The following is a 21,321-nucleotide window of genomic DNA, read 5'->3' as shown; positions in this document are numbered from 1 at the left end:
TTACCACTTACCTTTTTATAAGTCCAAAGATCTGCTAACAGAGGAAAGCTATTTATTGGAGAGAGAGAGAGAGAGAGCCCACTGGGAGAAAGGAGAAAAGTACTTGATAAAGAATTTCATGATTTGGAAAGCGTATTTATAATTTCAGCCCTTGAAAGAGATGTTAAGGTTATAGCAGATTTGCCCCAACCACATCTCTTCACACAGACATCGGTACAGGTTACTTATAACAATAGCAGCCAAGGGGATGAGATATTGGCTGAAAATAATTGGAAGGTCTAAACGAACCATGGCATGAGGTCATTGAGACATCTCTGGCTTCTCTATCCACATGCTCATGAAAGAGTTGTGTGGGGTTTATTTAATTGAAGCAGTCAGAGTGGAAACCACTGAAAACCTGCTGTTTCTATTTATTCTCTGGGTTTCTATGGAGAAATGAGCTCTGAGTAATGATTCTTTTAAAGAAAGACATACGAGGAAAGTAGTTTCCTGGTGGTCAGCGAGGAACTTGGGCTTGGGTGCAGTAGGTGGCTGCATTGGGTGCAGTAGGTGGCTGATTTGAGGGATGCTGTGTGGTGATGGGAAGGGGAGGAAAACAGAATGTAGGTCCCTTTGAATTTTATTAATAGTAATGATAATAAAACAATAATAATAGCTTACATTCACAGGGCTTTGATCACATTGGCATATTTTAACTGTCTCACTAAATCCTTAGACATCTGCAAGGTGAGCAGGCAGAATTGTTATACCCATTTTACTACTGAGGCCCAGAGGCGTTAAGTGAATCGCTTGAGATCACACAGCTGGGGATAGTGCTTGAATTTGCAAACAGGTAAGTTTTCGCTTTTGCTGTCTGCTACTTGACCACTGATATAGAGATCCAATTTGAGGGGGGGAAAAAGGCACAGAAGGGCAACAAATTGGCCATAGAAGGATCAGATTTAATTGACTACAAGATTATTAGCCACTGTTTCAGACTCTGAGTGCACTGATGTACAGGTGTGCCAAACCAAGTTGCTCTTTCTAGAGCCTCACAGTATTTTATCACCCTCTCCCACCACTTGGCAGAGTAAGTGCCCTGGGAAGTGTATTTTTCAGAGTTGTCTACTTTCTTAAGAGTCAGAAAGACACTAAAACTCACAGCACCTTGAAGGGACTGTTTGACCATTCTGGATCAGAGGGCAGCCTTGTATCACATGGACTGAGACAGTGTAGCCTGAGGAGCTGTTACAATGTGGGAGCAGAGGCAAGGATATATCCAGGAAGGTTTCAGTTCTGAAAAGGGAAGAAAGAAAGAGCAATGAGACCACAAGAGCTTGGCATTTGGAGCAGGTTCGGATGTGGTGTAGGTGGAGCAGACAGTTCTGGGGTTAGGACAGCAGATGTGAAGGATCAGTCTTTGATTGTACTGGCTGCATGACAGAGGAGATGGGCTTGCTCCCTTAAAGGGCTAAGCAGGTGGACAGAGGCCAGGACAATGCCTTATACACAGCCTTAATTATCCCTGCTATTTTATGGTGCTTTTCAATTTCTCCAAAATACTTCCACCTCAGCACGCAGTATATTTGCTGCATTAAACTGAATAAAGGGGTATTTGTCATAAGTTATTACTTGGAAGTTCACACAGGTCCATGTACATTATGTTAATTTCAAAAGAAGTCACTGACTCAAATGAGGTTTGGCACGCACTTCAACTGTAACTTTTGGGGGTAGCTTATTATCTTGAAACAAAATGGCAGCAGATATGTTCTTCTAACTGTCCTGGGACAAGTCTACAGTCCAGAGAACCGTAGAGAAGCATGCTAAGGCTGGCTCCCTCTTGGTGAGTGGTAGTGAGCAAGATATTCCTGAGAATTACCCTTGAAGTAAAAGTGAGACAAGAGCTTCCTGGCAAAGGTAGTCAACAGAGAGACAATTCTTGCCACTGGTGACCTCTCTCATCTCTAACTCCCCTAGCCTTTCATACGGTTCTTTCTCTTGTGACATGTCGAAGCGGAAATTCTTTGGAGACTGCTCAGGCCCATTCCTTCTTTCTTTGGTAACAGCACCCAGAATTTCCTTTAGGACACCCCTCCTCCTTCACTTTCAGGCCACTACTTGGGGGTGAAGATGTCTCTGCTGCTGGCTTTGAGGTGGATCATTTGACCACACCTGGCCAATCAGACCACTGAATTCTTCAAACCTTAGCAATTGGTTCAGGGGTGGACACATGACCAGGATTTAGTGAGTGCTGTAGGGATAATAGGAAGTGCTCTCTTTCTGCTGCCTCGAACCTTGCCGATGTGAGGATGGGACACTCTATATGCCAATAGCCACCTTGCCCTTGTGAGGGGAGATGAAATACTTGAAAGGGCTTAAATGAGAAGAGGTAAATGTCAGGACTATTTAGGGATGAGGGGGAGAATTAAAGGAACTGAGACCCCATAGTGAAGTGCCCATGGATGAGCAACAGTGGGAAGCTATTGATACCTTTAGCCCTGAAGGGACCCCTGTCTGAGATCACACCCAGGTCCACCTCCCAGATGCTGACTAGTCTAGAGAATGGCAGAGAATGGAATGGGGAAGGAAAATGAAGAAAAACAGCACAAAGCTGCTCTTGATGTCCTATTAGATTCATCAAGAGAACCCATAACCCTCCTTTCCACTTAAGCCAGTTTTGGGTGGCTGTCCTATAATCTGTATGGCAGCAGTCCTATGTGAAACATCAATCTTAGTAGCTAGTTCTTATTGTAGTTATTGGTTATGTCTCATCATCTTTACTAGTGTAAACTCTTTGAGGGTGGGGACTGTTCTTTACGCTTCTGTATTCTCAGCACACTGTGTGGGACAAAGTAGATGCTAAGTAAGTGTTTGCTAAAGTGAGTTGAACTAAATCCCAGGCAGAGGGAATAGCCTATGCAAAGAGACAAGATATGCCCTAGCATAGCAGATCACGATGTCAGTAAAAATGGGTGTTGGAATGGGTGTTCTTCATCGCATAGTGGTAGAACATCCTGGGCTGCTTCACCCCTGCTGTGAAAGTAGAGGAGACTTGAGTCCCCTGAAGAGGAATTTGGGCAAATGGGAGGGTAAGAGGGAGAAGAGAAAGGAGCATCGGTGTTCCAGGCTATGGAGAGTAATTCATCATCATGGACTCTGATGGGCAGTACAGTCAAGGTGGGATTTCACAAGGACAATGAGGGATTCAGCAAGAAAAGTGGGAGCAGAATCTCAGTGTTAAAAGTGCCAATAGAAATCATCTGACAGAATCCACAACATGTGAAATCGTAAGTGTGGGGTTGGGGTGGGAGGGTGGGATGGATGACACTAAAGTACTAGCATGCAGTTGATGAGTCAGTATAACATGTTAATCCCTCAGGAGAAGAAGAAATTGCAAGCTAGCATGAAAACATTCAGGAAGGTGTCCTGATTGGCCTGTCTGGATCTGATGCCCATTCCTTCTGCCAATCACAGAAGCCAGGAGGTCTCATGCTTCTTTCTGCACCAGTTGCCAGAAGAGGTGAGGGGAATGGCTACTGGGATGACAGAAACTAGTAATTTTGATATTTCTAACCCTTCCAGACAGTCTGGAGCCAATATCGGTATCTTATTTTTCACAGGTAGCATTGCAAAGATTATATACCAAAGGGGTGGTTCGGGGTTCTAAGGGTCCATAAAATGCTACAGGCAAGAAAGGTGTGGAGTATTCTTAAACAATTGGTTAGCAAAGCAGAAGGAACACAGTCAAACTCTGAATACATTCTGGGCATTCAAATTACTGTGCCTTAAGGCAATATTTCTGAGTGTGGTTTGAAGGTCTCTGGGGTTCTCTGAGACCCTTTCAGAGGGTACTCAAGGTCAAAACTATTTTCATGATTATAGAGGATGTTATTTGCTTATTTCACTCTCATTCTCTCGGGAGTGGAGAAGGAGAATGAAATGTTCCACGGGCTGTCCGCCATGTGACAGTGCTACTGACTGAATGCAGAAGCGGGTGTGAGAACCCAGCTCTTCTAGGAAGCCAGACATCAAGAGGTCCACGAAAACGTAAAACAGCGCCACTCTTCTCACCACGTATTGTTTTGAAAGTAGTTATTTATTTTCACATGAAAACAAATCATTGATGTGAACCATGCAATGGGTTTATTGTTGTATTATTTTCAAGATTAATTAATATATAGATATTTGAAGTATTTCTCAGTTTTAATTTCTAATATGATAAGTAGGAATAGATACAGAATAGATTCTCCAAAAGCTTTTTGGAGTCTGCATTAATTTTTAAAAGTGTAAGGGGGTCCGGAACCAAAAAGTTGGAGAATCACTGTCTTAAAGTAGTGTTGAATCCCTTGCAATGAACAGGAGAACGGAGGTCATGTTTTCTAGCTTGCATTTTTGCTGTAGGTAGTCTGTGTTAATACTGAGATTATACTGAATGAACGATAATACTTGTCATCCTGTGGCGATAGCACTGTGCAGGGAGTAGTGGGAAGATCATGCACAGAATTTAGTTAGACCGTCCTGTCTTTAACTTCTAACCCATTGCTCAGTAATAACAGGTACCCCATAAATATCAGTCCTCGTTCCTCCCTCTCAGATCGCTCAAAGGATTAATTCCTTCGGAATCTCTGATAAGAGTTCTAATCTGAAGTGATTCCTACAGACAGTTCTGCTGGTCTCTGGCCTTTTCTCGTCCCCAAATTCTCTTGTCCCTGAAGAATCAATTTACTGTCTCATGGAACTCTTTTTATAGTATTAATGTCACTGAATTATATTTCCTGGATTTGCTTACTCTTAATGGATAAAGTGAAGCCACAGGGGATTTTATATATAGATATATCTTCAGTGGATTTTTATAAGCACCTTCCTTTTCCTTTTGGATCAGTATTGGTTTGAGGGGAGGGGAAAGGCCCCAGTTGGAGAGTTACCTAGCAACTGTTGGAATCTAGGTGACATCTGCTAATTAGACTGGCATGGAGTGTGGTTGGCAAGGAGTTGCCTAGCAACCAGCAGTCTTCTGGACCTCACTGCGGATTTTGGTGGAAGGTATCTATTGCCTCCAAAAGGGTTCCCCCAAAGTTGCTTGCTCATGGAAATTTCCAACCAAACTTATTCATCCTGATGGTCTCTTTCTGTCTCTCTTGGTACCCACCCTGCCCCATTCACCACATCAATCAACCTGGCAGCTAAAAGAAAGTTGAAATTTTGGAAGAAGCAGCAAGGCTGAGTATGAGTTCTAGAGCAAAATAAAGACAGATTTCGAACCATTCTTCCACTTACTGGTTCTAGAGTTACGTAGGCTACCTCATTTCTTTGAGTCAGTTTCTTCATCTATGAAATGAGAGATAATAGAGCCAGCTCAGAAAGGCTATTGTGAGGTTTATATTAAATAAGACCCAGAGTATCTGGCAATTGGTGGTAATCACTAAACATTACTTCCTTTCACTCCTCTTTGCAAATTAGATATTCCCAGCTCAGTGTGGAATCAGTCAGAAGGAATAAAATATAAGGAATTTATGCCTAAAATATGAGCATTATAGAGGATTATACTATAGTTATTCATACATAATATTATATTTTATATAAATATCTTGGGAACCACTTCTTCCATCAGTTCTTCAGAAGTAGACATTTGGAAATTGAAAAAGAATAAAATACGTTTGAACATTAATGAAGAGTTTTTGTTTGTTTGTTTGTTTTGCCATTCTGCTCATAGAAGATGCTGTCAGATCATGAATCTGTTTTTACATTAGAAACATTAGGATGCTGTGTAGACAGAATGGTGGCTCCATTCAAATCCCGAGAATCTGTGAATATTTTCTTTACGTGGTAAAAGCAATTTTGCAGATGTGAATAAGAATCTTCAGATGAGGCAATTATCTTAGATTGTCATCGAGGTCCTTGTAAGAGAAAAAGGGAGGAAGGAGAGGAGAGGACAGAAGCAGAGATCAGAGAGGAGGGATGTTTGAAGATGCTACAGTGCTGGTTCTGAAGAAGGAAGGGGTCACAGGTCAAGGGATGCAGTGCCTCTAGTAGCTGGTAAAGGTGAGGGAACCAGTTCTCCCTAGAGCCTCCAGAAGGGATCCACTCCTATAGACACCTTGAGTGTAGCCCACAGATTCTTTTCTGACTTCTTATCTCCAGAATTGTAAGGTAAAAATTTGTGTTGTTTTTAAGCTACTAATTTTGTGATAATTTGTCACAATGTCAATAGGAAGCTAATAAAAATATTTTAAGATTTGGAGGGCTCAGACATGCTCCCACAGCTGGCCTTGATTATTTGAGACAAGTTAATTCTTTTCTCTGAACTCGTTTTTTACCTGTTTACTGAGGGTATTGGCTAACCCAGAATGTCCCCCAAGAGCCTTCCAGTGTGACTTGTATGGCCCTGTACTCCAGGACTGTCTAGTGGAGACTGTTGGGGTGAGTAACCGAAGATGTTGCTAGGTTCTCTGGAGAATTTGTGTTCATTCACAAACTGGTATGTAATAGGTGCCAAGTGCTGTGCTAATTGCTGATAATATAAACAAATAAGCTGTTTGTGCTTTTCGGAAATCATTGTCTGGGGGAGGGGGAGAGAAGAGGTAAGACACAAGTATTGGGCCAGGAGGTGTTTGTGGTGCAGTGGGGACAGGGCTAAGACTCCTGACTGGTGTGAAGGTGACAGCGAGACTTCCCAGAAGAGGTGGAGGCTGAGGAGTGTTTAGCAGGAAGAGAGATGAGTGAGGGCAGTCTCTCTGGCAGAGCCTGTGCAAAGGCATGGAGACACAGGGGCTGGCTGCCTGGGTTATAGCAGAGAGGAACTGTAGCTGCATAAATGGAGGAGTCACAGGCTTGGGCTAGAGTCAGAGCCTGGAGGGCCTCATAAGTCACACTAGGGGCAGCAGGGAGCCCCTAAAAAGTTTTTCATGGGGCACGACGAGCTATCCCTCATGTGCTATGATTATTTTTCACTTTGATATTTTAAAACTAGAAGGCCTATGAGATAAAGAGACTTGCCAGCAAGTTACTATTGCATTGAAGGTGTTAAAAAAAAAAAAATCTAAAGTCCTAGAGAAAAATATGTCAAAGCTTTAACTCTGGAGGTAAAATGTCTGGTTTTAAATTTTGGTTCAATCACTTGCTAGCTGTATGAATTTGGGCAAATTGCTCAAGTCTTTGGTGCCTCAGTTTCCTCATCTATAAAATGAGGTATAGAAGAATTGTGTCAGAATTAAACGAATATAATAAAATGCTTAGAACAGTGCCTAGAATACAGCAAACATTTTTAAAGTTTTTGCCGTTATAATTTCTGATAAGAACCTCCACATTTTAGTTCTTTTGATGATGACCCTCAAAGCACACAGTTTGGTGTGAGGGAGGCAATTCCCTTAGACCACTTCCAAGGGACCTCATTACTGCATGTAGTAAGGTTACCAAGGTGGACCTTGTTAAAATACCAGTTCTCTTTTAACTCTGGCAGCAAAGACTCCAAGGAGACCATTAAGATGACACTCTAAAGTATTTCAGGAATGTTGTCCATATCCTGATGCCTCTAGCTAGACAGGCCTGGCAGGGTAGACCAAGGCAAAACCCTTACAGGGGGCAAATTTATCTTTGGCTTTTTCTACTCTCCCTTGAGAGGGTCTCCCAGGCCATTTGACCTTAGACAAGGCACTGGTATCTTTGAATCTTAACTTCATCACCCATAAATAGGGAATAATAACAACACTGTCTTTATCTGACTCAGAGAATTGTTCATTCATTGTATTGGTTACCTATTGCTGCAGTGACAAATTATACCAAAACTTAGTGGCTTAAAACAACAAACATTTATTATCTCTTAGTTTCTGTTGGTCAGGAATCTAGGCCTGGCTTAGTTGGGTGCCTTTCATTTTGAGTCTCTCACAAGAGGTTGTCATCAAGCTGTGGGACAAGACCGCAGTCATCTCAAGGCTCAACTGGGGCTGGAGAATCTGCTTTCAAGATCACTCATGTGTCATTGGTTCATGTCTTCGTCTTAGGGCTGCCATAATGAAACACAACAGGCTGAATGGCTTAAACAATAGAAATTAATTTTCTCACAGTTCTGCAGACTGGAAGTCCAAGATCAAGGTCTGGTTTCCTTTGAGGTCTCTCTCCTTGGCTCGCAGATGGCAGCCTTCTTTCTGTGTCCTCATATGACCTTTGCTCTGTGCTCACCTGGTGCTCCCATCTCTTCTTATAAAGAGAGCAGCCACATTGGGTGACAGCTCCACCTCTAAGTCTTCATTTAACCTTGATGATCTCTTTAAAGGCCTTATCTCCAGATACAGTGCTGTTGAGCGTTGGAGCTTCAGCCCATGAGTTTTGAGGCGGGGGGTGGGGGACATTTCAGTCCCAAACAGTTTCTCACTCTTTGAGCTCCTCCATAAGCTGCCCCAAGTGTCCTCACCACATGGTGGCCGTTGATTCTAAAAAGAGTCAGAAAGCACTCCCCAAACAGTCTTTTTGTAACCTAATCTTGGAAGCAACCTGCCATCACTTCTGTCATATCCTGTTTGTTAGAACTGAGTCACTCAGTTCAGCCCACACTCAGGAAGGAGAAATTGCATAAGGACACACATACTGAGAGAAGAGATCCTGGGGACCACCTGAGAAGTGTCTATTCCAGTCATTTCTTCACACAACAAGACTGTGCTGAGTGCCTACTATGTGCACCTGGTAATGCAACAGCCATTAAGATAAGGTAAGATTCTGTACCTCCTAGAGCTTGCATTCTGGTAAGGGAGACAGGCTATCGAGCAGTCCTCTTTCATCTGCAGTTTTACTTTCCAAAGTTTTCGTTCCCTGCAGTCAACTATGGTTCAAAAATAAATGAAAAATTCCAGAAATAAACAACTCATAAGTTTTAAATTGCAGTGCCATTCTATATAGTGTCTGTCCCCCCCTGGATGTGAATCATTTGTTTGTCCAGTATATCCATGCCCATTAGTCATGTAGTAGCCATCTTGGTTATCAGATTGACCGTTGCAGTATTGCAGTCTTGTGTTCAAGTAACCTTTATTTTATTTAAAAATGACCCTAAAACACAAGAATAGTAATGCTGGCAATTCAGATATGCCAAAGAGAAGGTTGGGGGGGGGGGTGGGGAGAGAGAGAAAGAGACTATATTTACTTTTATTACAGCGTATTATTATACTTGTTCCATGTTATTATTAGTTGTTGTTACTCTCTTTCCTGTCTAATTTATAAATTAAACTTAATCATAGATATGCATGTATAGGAAAAAAATAGTATACATAGAGTTTGGTGCTATCTGTGGTTTTAGGCATCCTCTGGGGGTCTTGGAATGTGTCCCCTGCAGATAAGGGGAAATTATTGTATTAATACCAGCCACATAAAATGGTTGTAAAGACTAAACAATATACATAGTAAGTTCTCAGTAAGCATTGAATCTGATTATTATTACAATCATGAAAGCTTGGACATATCATGGTACTGTGTTGGATCTCATCTGTTTCTGGGGCCCCCAAATAACTAGGAACAGAGACTGAGAATGATAATAATAATAAAAACAATGCACAGTTATGTAGCACTTACCGTGTCCCAGCTACTGTCCTAAACACTTTATAGATTCACTCATTTAATCCTCACAACCACTTTATATGGTAAGATTCTATTATTACCTCCACTTTACAAAAGAGGATTTGAGGCATAGGGCAGTTAAGTAAGTTGCTCAAGACCTCCTGGAGTACTTGATTGGCCCCAGTGATTTCTCACAAAGAAAGGGCTGAGCAGACAGGCCAACATCACATGCACTCCACAGAATTTGTGTGCTTTCTCGGCCTCCACCTCTGGTCTCAGGGAAGGCATCAGTGCTGCAGTTGGGGAGGGAGGCAGCTTCATCAGTAGGCATGACTTGTAGGCAGGGCTCCTGGATTTGTTCTTGAAGTGAGATTTCATGGCATTTATTGCAAATTGACAGGCAGCTCTGTTTCCTGTTGGCTCGACTCCTTCCCATTAAGTTACTGAACTTAGAGGATTGGGGAGGGTGAGCATGAAGGGAGGTGACACAGGGTTAAAATAAGACTGTTCTGCGAGTAATGAAGCCCCTGGCAGATTTTCCCACTTCATATGTATGTGTAGATAGGATATAAAGATGGGCTTCTTTGCTCTGCCCTGGTTATGGCTCAGAAGATGAAGGTTGGCTTTCCTGTTGGGGAGCTGGCCACAGGACCAGACATCTGCTACTGAAGCAGAGGGAAGACTGGCTGGTACAGCCAAGAGAGATGAACCAAAGCCATGGGATGTAAACTTGGGTTTGAACAAGGAGTTTGGTCAAAGAGTAGGTGGGACTCCCCTTCACTGAGATCTCATTGCTGACACACTTAGAGAGTGGCGTAGGAGAGACCATATGTTAAAAGCCTCCTGTGTGGGAGACAGAGTGACAGACCCATTCAATACTTATCTCATTTAATCTGCAGGTCAACCCTATAATATTATTTTATTATTCTATTTTATACACAAGAAATGGAAGCTTGGGGAGATTATGTGAATCTGGGCAAAACATATAGCAGAACCAGGATTCAAATTCAAATCTGACTCCGTGACCATTCCAGAAATCTTTTCCTTTGGGCCTTTCTGCTAAGATTTCTAAGAGCTGGGCCTTTTTGCTAAGATTTCTATCTCTGATCATCATTTAAATGAAACACAAGAATGCAGGTAATTGATGAAATGCATGGATAGATTTCATTGACCTGGAAAGTGGCCAGGGCATCAGAAATTTTAAAGCTCCCCAGGTAATTATATCATGCAGCTAAGGTGAAAAGTTATTGATTGAAGGAGATTATAGAAGAGGAATAAAAGAAGGAGCCATCTCAGTAGAGCAGGTGAGAGTTTGTGTTTTTGATGACATTTGTTTTTTAACATTTGCTGAGTGCCTAATATTAATGATAGCTACCATTTACAGAAGGCTTTGCTTCGTCAGACCCTGTGCTGACTGCTTTACACACATTATCTCATTTTAATGCTCACACAACACTATGAGATAGATATTCTTACCTTCTTTTGCAAGCAAAGAAGTGAAGAAACTTGCCCGAAGTCACACATCTAATTAAGTAGGGAGTTGAGATTTAAACCTGGTATTGAATGTCTTCAAAACTCTTGGAATTAATCACTGCACTATACTTCCCACTACCTACCAGACTTTGTTCTGGGAACTCTGAAGGGCCTTGCAATCTGATAGGTATAGAGTACTTACACATGACAGGGTAAGGGCTGCCATGGAGGAATGCACAAGCAACCGCGGGTAACAGGTGGAGAAAGCTCACATCAGCTTGGACAACCTAAAGAAAGCTTTGCCAAGGAGCTAATGCCCAGGGAAAATTTCCTATTGATTTCTGCCCCCAGAAATAGGCCCTATCTCTCGATAGAAGGATGGCATGTGCATATGGGAGCAAAAGAATTGATAGTGGCCATCTTGGATTAAGCAAATATAGTCTCAATCAACAAATGAGCAATTTTTAAAAGGCCTAGAGACTGTATTAACTTTTTTTTCAGACCCTTTGGCATCATGAAAATGACAAAGCCCCTTTGGTAAATAGTAGCCAGATTGGTTTTTGTCTACTTTTTAAGCTACCGTAGAACAGGAGCCACAGCTATTGAGAAGGGGATCCTAGCCTCAGTAACACTGAAGAATTCTGCATGTGCAGAGCAGCCAGCTGAGCCATTGGCAACAACCACTGGCCTAAAGAGAACTGCCCTTAGATAAAGCTTGACATCTTACTTGGAAAGGTGTCTCCTGAGCTAGCGTGAATTTACCACGTGTGGAAGGAGAAAGGGCACATTTAGGCTTTCAGAAATGGGATGCTAAAAATGGGCATCAGTCAGGGTTGTCATCCCTTATACATCAAAATAGAGATTGTGCTGATGTCTTTCTTGACTACATGAGTCAGAACATAACAAACTTTAAAATTGTGAGACCAAAGGCTGCCACTCATGCTTGTGATTTATGAGAGAAATCACAAGCTGCTACATGAACTTCTTTACTTCCCATTCATGTCTACATGATGTTCAAGGGGGGGGGGGGAAGAGAAGCTGAACTCTCTGTTGGACATGGTCAAAAAGACTGTGGTCTCAGCAGGAACCAGGTTTGCCCTGTGCTTTTTAAGATCTGGTCCGTGGCATCTGATCTTGACAGAGAACGATACCTCTGTATTAATCACACCGGCTCTGTCCCTGAGGCTTCTTAATGGAACTAGCTGGTAAACAGGTTTAATAGAAATTCCTGAAAAGTCAGGGGGTTGAGAATTCTTTATTTGAATGCAACAGTTATATCAATGTAGGACACAATTAATGAACAAATATACAATTTCATACAAGTGGCCCTTACCATTTCATAGACTGACTGTTTTTATTAAACTTACTCTTAATGAAATCATTCAGGGATAAGATCTTAGAATTCAACATTCGGATGATGAAAAATGGCAAAAAAAGTTAATATATTAAAAAAATTGATCAGCTATGCACAGTGATGAAAATATGAATGAGAAAAAACTTCAAAGGAATAACATAAATTCTAATGACTTTTTGCAAAGCAATGAGATTCATGATTTAAAAATTTTCTCTAAATATTGTTTACCAATAATCAGTCATTGAGTAATGCACTATGCTAGGTGCTAGAAATTCTGATGTGAACAAGATAGAAAGTCCCTGCTTTCAGGAAGCTTCTAGTCTAGCGGGGGGAAACAGGCAATAAGTAGAACTCTGTGAGGGGTGCAAGATGCTATGAATGTCAAGAGGAGGCAAGTCTCTTCTGAGGAGACTCTTCAAGAGCCATATTAGGTAAATGGTGGGACTTTTGAGTGTGTTGAGGATTTAATAGGATGTGAGAACCAGAAGTGTGAGGAAGAAGACCAGAGGAGAGAGGTGAGGGAGTCCTTGGAGGGGTATACTAGAAAGAGGGAGGATTTTTAAAGATAAATAGACTTGAGTGTATTTAAATGTGGATGTGAAGGGAGGGAGTGAGAGGGGGAGAGAGGGAGGGAGGGAGGGAGGAAGGGAGAAAGAGAGAGAGAGAGAGAGAGAGAGAGAGAGAGAGAGAGAGAGAGAGAGAGAGAGATTAATTGTAGGTCCCAAGAGGTGAGAATCAGTGACAGGTGGGAGAAGATAGCATCAGTTCACAGATGGAGAGATTTGTTAGTCAGGATGCTGTGGTTGCAATATGCCCAAGTTGCCTCCATCTCTTTCCTGTTCTCTCAGCCATAAGGGGTTGGAATTCTTTCTGAAGTTGCTACTTCCATGATGCCTCATAATTCCCTTTTGGCGTTTCCAGTTACCTAGTTAACTTTATAGTAAATTCTCTCTTGTACAAATAACTGGTGCGTTTTGTTTCTCCTGACTGGCCCTGACCTATACACTAGCAATCTCTTTAGGGAAGACTTCAGACTTTGTTCTGGATAGAAATGGGTGTTCTTGGGCTGGGACAGACTGCCCTTCATGCCTTCTACTTCGGGGTTATCTTTCCCCTTGTCATGGAAATCCCTGGTCAACTGGCCCAACCAAGGCTCAGCTTTTGTGATGCTCTCTCCATCCGCCACAGGGCGCAGGGGACCTTCTGGGTTTCCTCCGTGTCAGATGCAATCTGCAAGGACCAGGGGGCATTCTTTGCCTTTTCCTGTCTGGAACACCTGCAGCCATCTCTTTACTGTCCTGCCCATGTCTTGTGCTATGCGTGGCTTCAGTGAGACATTTGATTTCTAATGTCAGCCAAGAAAAAGCACGTTAGTCCACGCATTTACAGATATGTCTTAACTTCTGGGACATCCTCTCATTTTCCTTTGTTTTCTTCTCATAACTGGAGGACTCTCAGCCACCATATTCTTTCTAACTTGCTTCATCTCCCACCAACTCTTGTTTCTAATTTCCAGTCTATTTATCTTGCCTTTGGGCAGAGGAAAGAAAAATCAGTTCTCCCAATTCACACATACTCTCCAATGCTTTGTCTCATGGGAACCATGTCCACTGTATCTAGCACCTTGGGACCTGCCTCCTCCCCCTTTTTAGAGAATGTTCTTTTTTAAGGGTTTTCTAGGAACATGCTATTTGATGTTTCATATTATCAACTGGCTAAAAATGAATATACCATATATCAATTTGTTTTTATTATAGTGAGCTTCTAATGACAGGAAGTGGGAAGAAGGATGGGTAAGCTTAAGAACCCAGTAAAACTGTCATACAGCCTAGTGTTTGGGATTCTCCCAGCCTGCTTTTGTGGATTTCGTCTCACTGTGGCAGAGCCCCCAAGGAGACTGCAAAGTCAACTCCCTTAAGCACACTAGACAAAGCCTAACTCTTTCATTCCACCCCCAAAAGTACCCAGTTCAGCTTCTTTCCATAGTACACTTTCTGCCCCAGATGCTAATTGCATTTAACTAATCCACAAGTGAACCGTCCACACAGAATTCCATTTTAATTAGCATACCACATTCTTTGTGCAAATTTGCTCTCAGAGGAGTCCCACTGCAGCCGTGTGGAGATGCTAATGACAGGGCCCCTTGATGGTTTCCAGATAGCTTTTAGCTGCAAAAGCATTTGGGCAGAACGCCATGAGCATCCTGCCTATCCGTATTACTGGGGAACACCTCATTGGTTAGAAGTTGATCTTCCGGTAACTTTTCTGAGTTTCTTTACATTTATTCTTGAACCCCAGATGTGCCATTTCTTATCAGGATGCTGTGAAAGTTAGCAATGTCTAGGATGAAAAAGAAGAATTAGGCTATGAACTATTTTCTTTTCTCTGGGCTATGAAACTTCAGTGCTTAAAAGGGACTTAAAGATTATTTTGTTCAGCTGGTTCATTTTATAGCTGGGATAATATGGTCCTTCCTTCCTTCCTTCCTTCCTTCCTTCCTTCCTTCCTTCCTTCCTTCCTTCCTTCCTTCTCTTGCTTGCTTGTTTGCTTGCTTTCTTGCTTTCTTTCTTTCTTTTCTTTCTTCATTGCTTGAACTGGGCCTAAAATATCCACTAAGGGCCTAGTTAATGATTCTTAGTGATGGACACCCATTAGAATTACGTGGGAGCTTTAGAAAAGTGCCAATGCCAGGTCACCCAGGCCAACTAAATCAGATTATTGGTGGACATCCAGAGCTGATATATTTTTTAAAACTCCCTGTTATAGCCTGAATTATGTCCTCTCAAAATTCATATGTTGAAGTTCTAACCCCCAGTACCTCAGAATGTTCTTGTATTTTGAAGAAGGGCTTTAAAAAAAAAGCCCTATAAGAAGAGGAGTTTAAGACATGGACCATAAACATTTAAGACCATACGAAGACATCAGAAGAAGAAAGCATTCTACAAGCCAAGGGGAAAGGCCTCCAAAGCAACCAACACTGTTGACACTATTGATCTGAATTCCAGTGTCCAGAATTGTGTAAAAATAACTTTCTGTTGCATAAGCCACTGGTCTATGGTACTTTGTCATGCAGCCTGAGCTGCCTAATACACTCCCCAAGTAATTCTAATCTGTAGTCAAGGCTGAGCACCAATGGGCTAGTACAGAGCCTGGGACTTAACTGGAGCTGCCCAAACGGGTTTAAAGGATTAGGTTTCCTCATTCTTCCTAGTGTTCTTGCCACAAAACCAGGCCCATAAACATCAAACTCCACTGGAGTAATTTACAAATAGTAATCATTGTCCAGCATTATTCTCTTCCTGAATTCTCTGCACCAGCAGAGCTGGTTTCCTCACTGTTACGAATACTAAGTTTTTCTGCCTCTGGGCATCTTCTCTTCTTCCTGCCTGGCTTGCTCTCTCTCACCTTTCTTAGCTGCCCCAAATGCTAGCTCTCCTTTAGGCTTACCTCTCTACCCTAGTCAAGCTGGCCCTTCCCCACTCTGGCTCTTGCAGCTATTATCAACTGTGAAATTAACAGCATTTAAATATGCACTGCCTTGATATTTATTCTGTTGTCCTCTTGAACTGCTATCACCTTCACTGGGGTAGACCTGCTTGACATCTCTCTGTTATTAGACTCTCAGGCTCAATTGGCCGCTGGGCATCTTCATCTGCACTTCAGAAACAACATGTTATAAATTCAATTCATCATCTCAGCCTGAAATGTCTCCATCTTCCTGTATTTTCTGTTTCTAATTAAAACATCTCCATTTTCTAGCAGAGGACTCTCAAACTTCTTTGACTGAGACTCATAGGAAGAAATATATTTTATATCGTGACTCACAAAAGTTATAAGGAATAGCACTCGCCCATGATGCCCTCTCATCTATTCTATTTTATTACCTTCTTTTTTCTCTATTTGAATAACTGCTGTAGAAGAAATTTTTTGGAGTCAGACTGATCATTCATTCATTTATGCAGCTAATGTTTATGGAATGCCTGTATGTGCCTGGTATTGTAGATACTGATGAGAAACAGCAAAAAAACAAACACGATTCTTTGAGTTTACTTTATCAAGGAAATAGGTCTTTAACTTGTAGTTCCAATGCAGTGAGCCATGGGAAAGAGGAGAGCCATCCAGAAATCACAACAAAATAGCAGGCCTACACTGCAAGACCCCTAAATTCTTTTGGCAGGATGCTGGGGTAGAAATAGTCCTGGTCTGGAGTCCGCTAGATCAGGTTTTTGCTTTGGATTTGCCTCTAACCAGCTACCTGGTTTTGGGTTAGTCACATCCCTTGGTGGAACCTCTTGTTTCCTCACCTGTGTGAAGGCAGGGCGGAACTGGATGAGTTCTTATCCAGTTCAAATGCCTCCTGGCCTGTGTGTCAGCAGTGCCCACAGCTCCTCTCTTATCTGTCTTGGTTCATGCCTGGCATAGAGCTTGGCATTGAGGGGATGCTCAATAAATATGTAATGAATAAATGATTGAATAAATTTGTCCATGGACATCAGATTTGCAAGGGACATGGAGTTAGAGCTTGACAATTAGGAAAAACTCCAGAAAATAATGGACCAACTGACTGAATGAATGAAGGGAATTTATAATTCATTTTGTAGTCGAGGAAACTAAGATCTAAAACATTCCTCAGAGGGGAAGTCGTGGTTCAACTTTCCATCTGAGTGACTAAAAGGAGTCCATTAATGCCCAAACTGAGTATAAAATGCAAACATTATGAGGCATGACATCAAGGAATACACATGTCCTTTCACTGAAAAGTTTCTTGCATGCACATGTTTGAGGAAGAGCTCCCCTAGTCATTAGCTTTGGAGAGTGTAAAGATGGCTCAACTTAGTGACAGAAGATGTGCCTCCTGCTCATTGCTCTGTGACCTTGGTTTCGCTTTCACACTTATTTTTTCTTCTTTTTAAAAAACAAAAAACAACAGGAGAAAAGTAAAGAGTATAATTTAACAAATACCTGTAGTCTAATAAAATTAAAAGTTGTTTTGTCCTATTTGCTTTTCATAGAAAAAAGAACATTTTGTAGACAAAGGTAATCTTCCATTCACCTCTGTACACAGGCCCATTCCTTCTCTTCCTACCGGCAGTTACTGTTTTGAATTTGATATCTTTCCAGCCCTTTGCTTTACTCTTGTTTTTGAGCACAGCTCAAACCATTTTTTTTTTTTGCTTTTTCATGTTAACGAGGCTTTATTGAGGCATAATTATGTATAGTAAAAGACAAAATGTTATGTGTACTTAAGATGCAACCCCGAGATCAAGACAGAAGATTTCTCTCACCCCAGAAAATCCCTCTCTAGTGAGTACCATCTTCCCTAAGAGTTAACCTAATTTCTATCACCATAGATTAGTTCTATCTATTCTTGAACTTGGCATAAATGCAATCATACAACAGGAACTCTTGTATCTGGCTTCTTTTGTTCAACATAGCGATTTTGAGAGTCACCTATATTGATACTTATCTCAGTAATTTATTATTTTTTATTGCTGCATACCATTCCATTGTATAAACATAAAATAATTAACTCGGTTATCTTATAACTATCTATCTTTATATTTTAAAAATATTATATCTAATATTTCTGTGTTTTTTGTAGTGAAAGGAGGAGATAGATTATGTGTGTGCATTCTCCTCTGACTTTCCTACTGCTTATAGGTGCTTGTTTCTTTGTCAAATGGTGAGCTGAATGAATGTGCCCCATGAGAGAACTGTTTCCAAACCTGGTTTTAAAACAACCTGGAGCTGTGGTTTCCCACCTTCGGAATCCCCTGCAGGGCTTAAAATATATATATAGGTGTTGGACCCCATCCTTAAGGTTCAAAGTCAGTAGGGCTAGGGAGGAGTGCTGGCATTTTTTCATGTGGTTAAAAACTTCTGCATGAAATTCTTCAATCTTAAGAACTATCATGGAATTTCAAAAGAAGTCCTCAAATAAAGATTTTCCCTTATTTTACTGTAAAAAGCCCCAATAATACAAAACCCACAGCAAACAAATATAAGATAACTTGACAGGGATTAAAAATCACTAGGAGGAGAAAGAGTGGGTGTTTTAAAATCAAACCAAGCCCTTTAGGGTGCTTTGGAAAAGTCTCTGGCCTGGGGTCAGGAGATCTGTGTTCTGGCTCCAACTGTGTGACATGAGGCAAATTGCTTAACTTCTCTGAGTCTCAGGTAGTAACTAGAAGAGGTGGGGCTGGACAGTTCCCAAGATTTCCTCCAGCTCTTGTCAGCGCTTCTGAGATCCAAGAAGAGGCCTGAGTGAAAGGATCTGGTCCTGCACTCATCTCTTTTTTTTTTCCCCTGCTGGTAATACCAAGTCAGCATGATCGGATATAGATGTTATTTGTTAAATGCTGACTACCTGTGTGATATGTAGAATCTGGGGCTCTTGTCAGTTTTTTCCAGAGTTCTGAGCACCAGTTTTGCCCACCATCCCTGTTCACGAGAGAGAGAGAGAGAGAGAGAGACAGACAGAGAGACAGAGAGAGAGACAGAGAGAGAGACAGAGAGAGAGACAGAGAGAGAGACAGGCAGAGACAGAGAAACAGAGACAGACAGAGACAGAGAGAGAGACAAAGAGACAGAGAGAGAGACAGAGAGAGACAGAGAGAGACGGAGAGACAGAGACAGACAGAGACAGAGAGACAGAGAGAGACAGAGAGAGAGAGACAGAGAGAGAGACAGGCAGAGAGGGGCAGGCAGGCCTAGGGCAGGGGTGGTGGTGGTTTCTGGGCAGCAAAGCCCATTATCTTAGAATCTGTGCTCATGCAGGCAGAAGTGCTGCATTCAGTCCTGGTTGTATGACTTAATTTATTTATTCCTTGCTCCATTTCAACAGAGCGTTTGGACATGGCATGAGAAACAAATACTAATCAACAGTTTAAATAATTGATAAGGAAATTTGGACAAAGGGGAGAGAAGGGCAGGACGATAAGAAGATGAAGCCGGGTAAAGGTGCTTGCCATACATCCTGTGTATAGCTTTTTGACTCTAGGGAATTCATTTAAATCCTCTGAACTTCAGCTCTCTCATTTATAAACTGGGGACCAAACTACTTACCTCAAAGGTCATGAGGATTGCATTAGAAAATGCTATATTAGTAAATTATTGTTACTGTAACAGAGAGTTTTTTAAAAACCCAGTCCAATCAGCTTCCATTAGAAGTGAGTTGGACAAGATTTTTAGGCAAGCGGGTAAATTTGTAGCCCTTAGCCCTTTTGAGTTGTGACTTTCTTCCCATTACCTTATTAGAGAATATCAATCAGTAGGACAGAATTTACACTCTTTTGACACATTTTCAAAGGAACTGGGGGGAAGTTCTAAACATCCAGACCTCCGGATATCACTTTTCCAGTATTTCCTGAAATTGTTTCACCAAAGTTTTCTACATGGCTCTGTAAGGAAAAAGTTGTGTTTCAGTGGAAAATTACATATTGTTCAGAACATCCATTTAGATTATTTTATTCTGATTCTATGGAGTCTTTGAACCAGTTTTGGGTTGAATTGTGTGCTCCCCACCCTCATGCATACATGGAAGCCCTAACTCCCAGCAGTGTTCTTGTTTGGGAAAAGGGTCTTTGCAGATGTAATAAATTAAGATGAGGTCATACTAGAGTAGGATAAATCTCAGATCCAATATGACTGGTATCTTTATAAAAAGGGAAATTTGGACAAAGACACACACACAAGGAGAGTACCATGTGAACATGAAGGCAGATCAGGATGATGCATCTACAAGCCAGGGAACATTGAAGATTGCCAGGAAACCAACAAAAGAAACTGGGTGAGAGGCAAGGAACAGATTCTCTCTCACAGGTGTCAGAAGGTGACAGCCCTGCTAACACCTTGATCTTGGACTTCTAGCCTTCAGAACTGTGAGACAATACGTTTCTGTTTAAGCCATCCAGTTTGTGGTGCTTTGGTTAAGGCAGCCCTAGAAAGGTAATACATTTTTTTACTGTCTTTGAGCTTTTTTAATCTCTGCAACTTGTAGATAATTGATAAAAATGCAAAACATGGATATGATGATTGATTATCTGAGAAATAATTGATAAAATCCCAAGGAAAAAAATACAAAATAATTCTTGCCTATAGATAGGCAAATTTTGTCTTCTCCACATAGAGATTTCATTGACTTCCTTCCCCTACTGTGAAAAAAACCAGTTTTGTTTCTATTTGCATATTCATTTTAATAGTCTTCATCTTTAAATGTGTTTCTGCTTTGGTTTGTTTTTCAAACTGGGTGTAACATCCAATTCCTCCATTTGATAATGAGTTAAATGCAACCTTTAACATGTGTTTATTTTATTTCCATAGGAGAGTCATGTTTTTACATTTTGGGTGGGGGGTGGCAAGGGAAATTATCCTTTAACAGTTTCTTATTATCAATTAGTTCTTTTATGTGTTTATTTTTTACATGTCTTCATTTACAATTTTTCTCTTTTCTGCTTTCGATGATAATATCCTGGTGGGTCAGAGACAGACAGATCTATGCCATATTGAGAAAGAGTAGTCTGTGGGATACGATAGCTTATACAAAGGCTGTCACTCAAAGGAGGGGTGGTCATTCTGTGTTTCCTTTAGTAACTGTTAGTTATAGGGAGACACGTTTTGGTGCTGAAGGAAGATGAACTTGCTAGTCATCAGAGCTGTCCAAAGACAAAATGGGCTGTCTTGGGAAGTAATGAGTTTCTGTGGCTGGGTTGTGCAAGGGGCTTTGGCTGGCCTTTTGGTGGGATGTTATATCATGGTTTAAGGATAAAGAGAGGGCTGGAAGTTTTATTCATGAGGATCAGTAATTCAATACATAAAGACGAATGTTAACATCCTCTCGCCCACCTCTTTCCTTGCTCCCATCTCTAGCTCTCTCTTGCCTTAGCTAAAAAAATTCCAACTCCTTCTCCCTTCTTCTCTAGTCTTATTTCCAGATTCTCAGTCATTCTGTCAATCTCCCCTTCAATCTTGAG

The 21,321-nt window shown here is 41.4% G+C and overlaps 1 non-coding gene across 1 annotated transcript; it reads left to right on the top strand.

Moving 5' to 3' along the window:
* The first annotated feature begins 20,371 nt into the window (after positions 1–20,371).
* LOC118604436 lies at positions 20,372–20,473 on the top strand. The gene has a single exon (XR_004951743.1). It is a non-coding gene; the product is annotated as a small nucleolar RNA SNORD20 (small nucleolar RNA).
* Positions 20,474–21,321: the final 848 nt, after the last annotated feature.

Source organism: Rousettus aegyptiacus, unplaced genomic scaffold, assembly GCF_014176215.1.
Source record: "Rousettus aegyptiacus isolate mRouAeg1 unplaced genomic scaffold, mRouAeg1.p scaffold_m13_p_6, whole genome shotgun sequence".
Lineage (NCBI taxonomy): Eukaryota > Metazoa > Chordata > Mammalia > Chiroptera > Pteropodidae > Rousettus > Rousettus aegyptiacus.
The sequence above is the reverse complement of the archived record's forward strand: the minus strand, read 5'-3'. Positions and strand labels throughout refer to the sequence as shown.